Source organism: Dryobates pubescens, chromosome 10 (assembly GCF_014839835.1).
Source record: "Dryobates pubescens isolate bDryPub1 chromosome 10, bDryPub1.pri, whole genome shotgun sequence".
In the NCBI taxonomy this organism is placed as follows: Eukaryota; Metazoa; Chordata; class Aves; order Piciformes; family Picidae; genus Dryobates; species Dryobates pubescens.
Window position 1 is genome coordinate 18,055,716 of NC_071621.1, and position 8,762 is coordinate 18,064,477.

An 8,762-nucleotide genomic window follows, 5' to 3' on the forward strand; every position below is an offset into this window, starting at 1 on the left:
TTAGAAAAAAGTTCTATACAGAAAGAGTGATTGCACATTGGAATGGGCTGCCTGGGGAGGTGGTGGAGTCACCATCACTGGAGGTTTTTAGGAGAAGACTTGACGGGGTACTTGGTGCTGTGGGTTAGTTGCTTGGGCGGAGTTGGATTGGTTGATGGGTTGGACGCGATGATCTTGAAGGTCTCTTCCAACCTGGTTTATTCTATGTATTCTATGTATTCTTCTATGTATTCTAACCTGTTGTGAGAGACTGAATCTTGTCTCTCTTGATGTGACTCAACAAAGATAAAGTCACCTTTGCTGCTTGCCCAGACAACAGCTGATGTGTATTGGGCAGATGCCACTGGATAACAACTCTCTGGAATGTACATAGATAAAGATTGCTCACCAGACTGCAGCTGCCCTGGAAATAATGGGCAGAGGCCACTGCTATCGATACTCTCTGGAATATGCATATTCACAACCTGGACACATCCCTAAAAAAATGTATAAAAGATCTGAGCAGCTACTGGCTTGGGAGAAGGAAAAGACCAGGGCAATGCTGCTCTGAGGAAAAATGAAGAGAATACTAGGAGAGAAAAAGACAGACACAGGAGACAAAGACATCACCACATACCCTGGAGGCAACAGACCAGGAGGAACCCTCTCTCTGCCTCCTAAGTTCCACCTGTCGCAACTCATGGAGCTGAAGAGGGTGCTCAAAGAAGGGTTAGGACTTGGACTTGGACTTTGGGATCTCTCCCTCCCCTCCTCTGCTGGAGGACAGCACAGCCAACAAGGATGACCTCTCCTCCACACCAAAGCTGCAGCAGCCTTTCTCCACAGACCCAAAATGTCTTGGGGGATGAGGGGTGTGGTAATATAATTCCTTTCCTCTTCTCTCTCTCTCTCTAGTTTCTCTCTGTCTCTCTCCTTCTGATCCATCTGCTTTATTCTGCTTGTTGATATTTTGGCCTTATTTGTGCCTCTAATTTCATAACATGGGAATATTCAAAAGAGCTGAGTCTCTTACCCTCTCTGGACCAAGACACCTGTGTGATGGCATAAAAGTGCCTCAAAGACTTAGAGCAGAACAGTTTCTTACTCATTTAGTGGAGCTATTTCTTCCACTCTGTGTGTGCAGCTAATAGTCTGATTATCTAGTAAAACCATGGCAACTACAGAACTGGGTCACAGAGCAGCCAGAAACGTGAACGGGGCCACTAAAACCTGATAACATGGGACCTCTGAGAAATCACTCTAGCGTGTTGCTGAAAGCCAAGAGAAAACACAGAAGGTCCCTGAAACTTTATGGAGGGCACATACATAATGCACATCATCATTCATTGTGTGTCTCATGCTGAGAATGGTCTCCCATCATTTTACAGGGGTCTAGAGTCTTTTTTAGCTAACGATGAATTCTAAAATCTGGATGGAGGAAGAGTCCAGAAGCTCAGTAACAGAATATAGTAACATCTTACTTCTTAATTCCAGTGAAGCCATCTTTAAGCACAAATTCTATGGGATAAGAGAGAGAAGCAGTGCCTGATTGTGGTGGTTTGAAAGGAAAGGCTCTGCTTTCCCTCCCCCACTGAGAAAGAGACCACGGCTAAACCCAGTCGGAGAAATGAGATTATATTTTACAAGGAAACAGATTCTATGTAACACAACAAATACAGGTATTTTACAATATATACAGGAATATACAGCAAATAAACTCAACCAGAAATCAGACCCCCCACAGAGGGGGCTTCCCCCTGTGCCCCCTTCACCCCCTACCTCCCTTCTCCCCCAAAAGAGGTAGAAGAAGAGACGAAAAGGGAGTTAGTACAGCAAGCGGAGGCCTATGCACAGGGAGTTAGTTCTTATCTTTTGGCAAGAAGCCCAGAAGCAGATCCAGCCGAGAGGGACAGTGAAGGAAGGAAGACTGAGAGAAAGTTCCCAGCTCCCCCGGGTCCAATCTCTCCTCCCACAATCCTACCAATGAAATTTGTTTTAGAATACTAAAATATTTTACAAACATTTAGCCAGTGTGCCCCTTCCTTAAAGGCACAGCATCAAACGGCCACACTGATGACTTATGAATAATAGGATAATAGGAGAATTCACTGATTTCTATTTAACTCTGGAAAGGACTGTTTACAGTTTGGTTTTGTGGTTTTTTGTTTGGTTGGTTGGTTTGTTTTGTTTTCAAAATAATGTTACCTACTGAGCTGATACATAAATATATACAAATGCAAGATGAAGGAATGTCTTAGCAGAAGAAATAATTTTTTATCTGTTTATGAAGGGATTCAAATATTTCCTTTTTAAAGGAGTAAACCTAAAGAAATTATTTTGAACTCAAGTAAGTAATATATATGAAGTATAAACTAATTCATGTTGCAACATTTAAATTATTAAATCATCAATTATTTTTAAAGTAATAGTTCCTTTAAAGGAATGTGTTTTGTTTTTTTTTTTTTTTGAGGGAAAACACAGGAGACTGAGTTCCACAAATAAGAAGAAAGATTTTGTCTATACATGTTATAAGTAAGCTAAAACATGGCAAATTCCCCATACTTACAAAGTGACATATAGAAGAAGTCTCCCTCTGTAATAACGTTGCTTGAATGTGTGCAGAAGTTGTGGGCAATTCACAAGCAGGGGATGAAATTGCCCAGGGTTAGGACAAGTTGTGATGTGTTTCTAGGTATTTTGGAGCTAGTTGCCAACCTATCGAAGTCAACAGAAACAATTGGCTTAATTAATGTGGGCAAACTCTTCTTTATAAATTGCCTTTACTGTAGTAATCCATGTGACTCAATGTTATACACTGGTCAATCATTGGAATACGTTGGCAAAGAAGATGGTGGAGTCACCATTACTGGAGGTGTTCAAGGAACATGTGGACATGACACTTTGGGACATGGTTTAATAGCCATGGTAGTGTTAGGTTGATGGTTGGACTCGCTGATCTTGGAAGTCTTTTCCAACCAAAACATTTCTATGGTTACAGACTGAAATTGATGGGTGCCACCATATTCCTAATGATTTTCTCCTAACATCTGTGAACACTTGAACATTTTGAAAAATGTGTTCATTTTCAGGATCAACACTGTGGTTTCTCTGTACCTCATTCAGATGAATTAGTGATGACTTCATCTTTACCATTGTGCAGCTCTCTTCAACTCAGAATTTAAGATTGCAACAAGACTAATTTTTTGGTGATGCCTGTGCAAGTCTGAGGGCCTTGTCTCCTGACTGTCCCCTTCTTCTAAGGGACTTCTGGCTCCCTCTTGAGGCTCATATTTCACAAAGAAGGGGAAAATATTGAAGAGAGGAGTCGTACATCTAGAGGGGTGCTAAACAGTGTGAGCGTTATTCCAGACAAGAGAAGCTGGAGCAACTCTTGACAAGGTACTCAGAGACACTCATTCCAATGGCAGCTGAAATGAGACTTCTAAATTCAGTACTTTTTAAACTGATGGCAGCTTTGTCAAGTACCTTTTGCTAAACTCTCTTTCTTTAAGTAAGTGTATTCATGGATAGCTGTTTTAAATGTAGTGTGCAACCTTTACTCAGAAATAAGAAAGCAGATAAACTTTCTAGGAAGAGAAGCCAAGTGAAATTTAGATGCTAAAGTCATCCAGATTTTTTCATTCTTAACTGCATAATCTTTCTAGTTACTAGAGTGCTGGAAACCCCAAACATTTGGCATGTCTGTGGGAGCAAAGCAGTGCAAAAGTATGCACACTCAGTATTTGGACTATAAGGCTGGCAAAACCCTTGCATTGCATGAAATTCCTCAGAGCTCCTGTGCATGGCTAGGACTGCCAACCAGGTAGCTTTCAGCCTTTCCTGCTTGAAAAGATTACACATGGTCTCAGAATATCCTCAGCCCCTGAACAAACATAACACTGCCTTTCAATCAAGAGTTTGGAGAGGAGATGTTTGCTGGTGTATGTGCCTACTGGTTTGCTTTTGTCAGTTAAGCAGTGTGCTGTTTGGATAACTGACTTGAGGTGACATCCACTTTACCCTGCACGAAAGCATAGAGGTCCGTCCCTCCCAAACAGACAGCTCAGCTGCCAGCCTTGCCCATAGCACACTGAGAGTAATTACCATGGGGATTTTTGTGTTTTGGATTGGTTTGGGATTTTTTGTGTGGTCATAATTCAGCATTGCATCTTGCATGCACAGTAACCAATTATAACAGACAGAACAGAATGGAATAGAATTAACCAGGTTGGAAAAGACCTTCGAGATCATTGAGTCCAACCTATCACCCAACACTATCTAATCAACTAAACCATGGCACCAAGCGCCCCATTCCGTCTCTTCCTAAACTACTCCAGTGATGAAACCTTCTAAAAATGTTGACTTCAAATAAAGGAAATCTCTGAGTCACTTTTGTTCTAACACTCATAACTGATGTAATAAGAAGAGATAATGCTAGACAGCCTGTTATAGTGCCTATTAAACTGTTACGATCATCTAATCATTCTGTCTCCCTTCTGCACTTTAAAGAAATACAAACAAACCAACCACTTAGTAATATCCCCTTTTAGGACAGATGCCTGACTTCAGAGGCTACCAATCAGCCACTTGTAAAGCTTTCTCTCTACTTGGAATCCAGAAATCTTTGCCTCCACAATCTTTGCATAAGTGACTGCATATCTTAGGGGAAAACAAACAAACCAACCAACCCCTAAATTATATATATAAAAATAATTGTCAAAGAAGACAGACTAACATATCACAGCAAGTCATGGCACATTATTCCTTGCTAGCAGGAATACCTCCAAATGCAAACAGTTTTCTCAGTACAGAATGTCAACAGTACATCTCAGACACCTAATCTACACGAAGTCACTTTTTCCTCATTAGAAGTTCTGCCTCCTCTTCTGTAACTAGACTCCTTCTTCTAGGGAGGAACCAGGCTGAGTAGAAATGGAAATGCATACTGTATAAAAACTTGTATAAACAGCCATGGAGTGACACAAAGCTATCAAATAACTACACTGTGATGTTTAGTTTGTTGCTCCTGTTTGCATCAGTTTTTACTCTTGCCTCACAGTTGCTGGGAGCTGTTTTAATTTTTGTCACTGTTTCATATAAAATCCAGTTCCATATTCAGAATGCTAAATTAGAATCTATGGAAAGACTTTTATTTCTCTACATAATTAAATCATTCATTATTCCACGTTTTGCCCTGTTGTGTACAAGTGTGCCTCTGCAGCACCCACAGTATATACTCCCATGGAGCGTCTTACCTACCAGCATAAAGGAATGTATCTATTTGCAGTCTTCAAATGTGAGAGCTCTGTTGATGTTAAATATTTATGATGCATGTCCTGCATTTGGAACACAATCTGAAATGTGGAGATTTTCCAAAGTAAAGACGATCAACCAAAGGAAATAATAAACTGATAAACTGCAATAGGCTTAATACATTTTGCTCTCTATATTAAGAATATTATAAGGAAAATGTTTTGGAAAATTGATAAGGACAGTCTGACATTCATTTATAGCAGTAGTTCAGAATTTTGTCAGGCTGTCCTTTTGTTCAAGTGATAGGGCTGAAGGTGATTACAGGAAATGTCATTTGTTGGCACCTGCTCTGCTACAAGTTTGCCAAAACCACAGATATAAACCCTTGGATTTGTTTTCTTTTGATCAAAGAACACAGGAAAGATTAAACTCATAGGAAAGAAGAGGTCATTAATCACAGTGTCTTAGCAGGAAAATAACCCTGGAATCACAGTATCGCAGAATGGAGTTTGTACCTTCTGTGACTGGGTAAATTCAAAGTATATCTCGAAGAGATTTGCTTTAAAAAGCAGAAAGTTTTTGTCATTTTTACATGCAAGTTTCATCTAAGGATTTATTCCTGTGAATGTCCTCACAGGATGGTTTTCATTAGAATTTGCAATAACTTTTTTTTGTTCCTCCTTACAGTCACTAAAATTGCTTGTCATGATGATTTCAAAGGCCTTTACCTTGTGTATGGCAAAGTCTGTGAGCTATTGCTGCTTTCAGATCTGTGCTGCAGTTCTGCACCTATCTCTGAACAACACTCATTTGTGCAGTCTAATTGACTGCAGTGCAGGTCCTTGGGTTTATAACATCTATTAAGTAAATATTTGTAAGTCAGAATTACATAAACATCATCTGGCATCTGCTGAAGCATTAGAGGAACAAACTTAGATGGTTAAAGCTTGAACTCTGAGTCTGTTTCTGCACAGTGATAGGCAAAAGAGGAGCTGGGATTGTTTGCCGTTATGGAAGCCAAACAGAGTGAATTCGCTTTCCGTGGTAAAGCTGACAGCTAGTCACCTCCAAAGCCTTTGAAGGTAGGTTTGGGAAACTATGGAGGGAGTTAAAAGCAAGTGCAGCCTTGGGGAACCTGCTCATTCAAACTTGTAAACTTGGGAGCAAGAGAGCCATGCTCTGAAACATACCGAAGTGAAACTAGTCACTGTGGAACAAAAGAAACCCAGATTAAGAGTTAAAATGTGGATCATCAAACCAAAACCAACCAACCAACCAAAACCCCCACCAAAACCAAACCCAACCAAAGCAAAACAAAACAGTCTAGTCATTGGAGTTTTTAGCATGATCTGGGGAAACAAGATTCAGGAAAAGAATGAAATACAGAGCTGCCTGGTGCTGTGCAAGTATGGTGTAATCACTGAGCCTTTTAAATGGGGATTATTAGAATTAAGGAGATCCCTGAAAATAAAGATGTAAAAGCAAACAGACAAACAAACAAAACTTAGTATATCAACAATATTGATTACAAAGTGATTAAACCTGTAAGAGGTGAAGACAGTTTTATTAGTTTTATTTCCTGCAGCAGGCTTTCATTATATTTCTAATGGTGCGTTGGTGAACTTTGATCATAAACAAAAGATTCATGAAGAACTCTGCTTTTTATCCAGTCCACTACTCAAAATACAGTCATCTACAAAAGCACCAACTTATTTAACCATTTTTCCCCTTTTTTATTTTAAACTTATAATGGTGAAAGTAAGTTCTTCTGTTAATTTGGCAATGATTTTTTTTGGTTCAAGAGATTGTTTCATTACTGTTTCATTTGTGTTTTCCTAAACAAAAAGATGTTACAATGCCTAATATTTATTTTTGGTGTTGGTACAAAAAAGATGCATAAACCAGTTACAATGCTCTAAATAAAGAACTATTTTAAGTAGACATTAAATATTAAAAGTGTTACAGTAAGTGTTTTTCTGCATATGATAAACCCAAACACTATGACATCATCTAAGGATATGGAAGTGTTTTAGAAGCCCCACTTCTGAACTTCTCAGTGAGGTGAATAGCATATTGACTTACAAACTTCCATATGTCTTTGCAGTCTAGCTTAATAGGATGCAGTTGGGAAAACGAGCCTGGAAGTAATATAGATAAGCAACCACATAACAAACTTCAGGGAGGCAATTGCAGGGTAATGGCATATTTCCAAGCCACAGGATTCAGCTGTTCTGCTGGCTGGGAACAAAAAGATCAAAAAGATATCTGCATCTAAAAGGCTCTTCCTACCAGAGGAACAGCCAGCAAATAGCCCCCAAGCAAGGGAAGGTAAGCTGACAGAGGTGAGCCTCCCCACCAAAGAAAGCCGCTCAAGTGGACTTGATGATTTAAAAATGTACTTTTCTAATGAAGTAATTTGTTACTCAGTAACTAGTGCACTTTCTACATAGATAGGTAACTGGTGATGGCAGACCATTATCACAGAAGAGGAGAAAAGGAAAGACCTTATTCAGCAGTGTTTTGGGGAGTTGCACCTCCTCCATGGGAGAAAGTTGGGGTTTTGGTCACTTATAGGGGTGCTGCAGTATAGGTGTTCCAGGTTATGTGCAGGCTGTGAAGGTGTGATGGTAGGAAATTTCCTTTTGACCAGAGGTACTCTCTCCCTTTTAATAAAAATAAGGTAATAAATGTGCATTCATTAATACAAACAAACAATAACTTAGCCCTGATTGCCACCACCACCACATATATCATTAAAAATAAAACATTTTAAATGAGGTGCTAAAAAACTTCTCAAGGCATCAGCAAGTGTAAGGATAAAAAACCCCACAAAATCTATTGATGAAACGCATTCTTCATCCCTTTCAAGTAGTGTGAGGACCAGCCTAATCCAAACATAAAAGCACCAGGAGCAGAAATCCAAGACACTGCCATTATTTTTTTTTTCCATAAAATACACTTTAAAATAATTGGTAAAGCAATCTTTCAACAGAAACTGTGCCCTGAAAAGCGTTTCCTGAAGGGTTTTTTGTTGCTGTTGCTTTTTTCCCCTTGTCTTCTTGAACTAAAAGACTAAGTCCCAAACAGGATACAGCGATTTTTTTTTGTGTTATCTAACAAGCAACTTTTTTTTTTGCGTGTTTGCTGATCACAAACACATGTTGATTCAAGATGAAAATGGCAAAATAAGAATATGGAGGAATTAGGATATGATTCTCCACCATTTAAGTGATATTGCCCCTGATTTTACTGCCTTTCACTGGCACCAGAATAGCTTATCCTCCTTGCTGAGACAGGAGACCTGTTTTCAACTTTTTATGTGCACTCTGTGTAGGAATTTGTAAAGTGTTTTGTGATGCCAGCTCTCTGCAAGTGCAATTCTTTGTCTTTATTAAACGTGCCTAAAGAGATTAAAGCACAGACCATGCACAATGTTTTATTTGTTTTATTTATTTGTTTGATTTGTTTACAGACTTCTTTGAGCCTGACTTGATTTTTTTTCCTTTGTCAACTACTGAAATAAAGATAAA